We start from the raw sequence: 2500 nt of genomic DNA, 5'->3' as shown, positions 1-2500 counted from the left end.
CCTTAACCTAACTCAATTTGTCCCTTAACCTAACTCAAGTTGTCCCTTAACCTAACTCAATTTGTCCCTTAACCTAACTCAATTTGTCCCTTAACCTAACTCAATTTGTCCCTTAACCTAACTCAATTTGTCCCTTAACCTAACTCAAGTTGTCCCTTAACCTAACTCAAGTTGTCCCTTAACCTAACTCAAGTTGTCCCTTAACCTAACTCAAGTTGTCCCTTAACCTAACTCAAGTTGTCCCTTAACCTAACTCAAGTTGTCCCTTAACCTAACTCAATTTGTCCCTTAACCTAACTCAATTTGTCCCTTAACCTAACTCAATTTGTCCCTTAACCTAACTCAAGTTGTCCCTTAACCTAACTCAAGTTGTCCCTTAACCTAACTCAAGTTGTCCCTTAACCTAACTCAAGTTGTCCCTTAACCTAACTCAATTTGTCCCTTAACCTAACTCAAGTTGTCCCTTAACCTAACTCAATTTGTCCCTTAACCTAACTCAATTTGTCCCTTAACCTAACTCAATTTGTCCCTTAACCTAACTCAATTTGTCCCTTAACCTAACTCAATTTGTCCCTTAACCTAACTCAATTTGTCCCTTAACCTAACTCAAGTTGTCCCTTAACCTAACTCAAGTTGTCCCTTAACCTAACTCAAGTTGTCCCTTAACCTAACTCAAGTTGTCCCTTAACCTAACTCAAGTTGTCCCTTAACCTAACTCAAGTTGTCCCTTAACCTAACCCACGTTGTCCCTTAACCTAACCCACGTTGTCCCTTAACCTAACCCACGTTGTCCCTTAACCTAACCCACGTTGTCCCTTAACCTAACCCACGTTGTCCCTTAACCTAACCCACGTTGTCCCTTAACCTAACCGACGTTGTCCCTTAACCTAACCCACGTTGTCCCTTAACCTAACCCACGTTGTCCCTTAACCTAACCCACGTTGTCCCTTAACCTAACCCACGTTGTCCCTTAACCTAACCCACGTTGTCCCTTAACCTAACCCACGTTGTCCCTTAACCTAACCCACGTTGTCCCTTAACCTAACCCACGTTGTCCCTTAACCTAACCCACGTTGTCCCTTAACCTAACCCACGTTGTCCCTTAACCTAACCCACGTTGTCCCTTAACCTAACCCACGTTGTCCCTTTGCCTAACATAGTTCACTGCTCGGAATCTCTGGTGTCGTTGTTATCCTCATGTAGATGTCTTGCGAGTGTTGCTTACTTTCCACATATTCCTGCTATCCACTGTCAATTGTACTGCAATAGGACTATATCGCCGACCCCCCCCTCCCCCCCCTCTGTCCCCCTCTGTCCCCCTCTTTGTGTCTCTGTCCTCTCAAGCTGGTCGGTCTGGCGTTTGAGTGTTAAATGAGCCTCGCAGCTGTTCAGTTGCATTCAGATGTCGACGCCCTCAGTGTACGTCGTGGTATGGTCTGTGTCCATTGTCCGCTGATGTCGTACGCGTAACCCACACGCTGTACCGATCATCGGTCGTTACGTACAGAGTGAAGTAGTGTGATACGTGTGACCGTACGCTGGCTGTGCCCAACGGTGTCGAATCTCAATTTCCATATGTTGTGCTTGATGCTACTTGTCTCGTCTCCCAATAACAGCTAGGTTGCACTGTGGTACGCCGTAGAGGCGTGTGGGAGGAACGTACGAACGCATTGTATGTCACCCTGGGTCGCTGGGGGTGGTGGTGCGGTGAGTCAGGTCAGGTCAGGTCAGGTCAGCGTGAGCCGTCTGATGTAGTGACGCGTGTATTCCGACTTTGTCGTATTGCCTCACACAAAGTGCTACCCTGGTGGACCGCGTTCCATATCTGGGACATGCCGCAGATGCCGGTTGACAGTGGATCGCGGAAGGTACATCGCATACGTGCGCGGGCCACCTTCCACGTGTTCTCTTCTGCACATGTCGCAGTGTGTATGTGGTCTGATGTAGCGTGTCGTGACACATGACATCCTGGCATGCAAGAATTGTTGAATTCGCAAATGTAGGTGGACATCTACGTTTACTGCCCAAGATACGCAAATGAACTGGAAATCCGTTGTTGAGCGGTTGTTCACGCTGGAGGTGAATCTGTGATGGCGACGATCGGTACAGCTATTAACCGGTTGTTTCAGCGGTACCCGCCACATCCACACGCGTGACTAGGCCCATGTGGGTATGAAGCGATACGCGGCGGTGGCTTGGTGGGACTGTTCCCGGCCGGTGAAGGGGGGCCGCCCGGCGTGTTGGCCGCGCGCTGCGTGGGCGCACGCGCAACAGGCGGCTGGTGGGGGGCGCCGAGTGGCAGGAGCGCCAGCCGACGGGCCCGGCAGGCGGCGCAGCTACGCTGCGGCGCACCCTGCACGCGGCGCCTGGCGGCCAAAGTTGGTTCAGCCGAGCCCGGTGCGAAGCGCGGTGGACATCTGCAGTGTGCTGGTCTGATTGAGGACTGTGTGCGTTGAGGATGCGCCGCCGCCTGGCACTCGGCGCCGCGACGCCGTCTGCT

Source organism: Schistocerca gregaria, unplaced genomic scaffold, assembly GCF_023897955.1.
Source record: "Schistocerca gregaria isolate iqSchGreg1 unplaced genomic scaffold, iqSchGreg1.2 ptg000746l, whole genome shotgun sequence".
Taxonomy (NCBI): domain Eukaryota; kingdom Metazoa; phylum Arthropoda; class Insecta; order Orthoptera; family Acrididae; genus Schistocerca; species Schistocerca gregaria.
The sequence above is the reverse complement of the archived record's forward strand: the minus strand, read 5'-3'. Positions refer to the sequence as shown.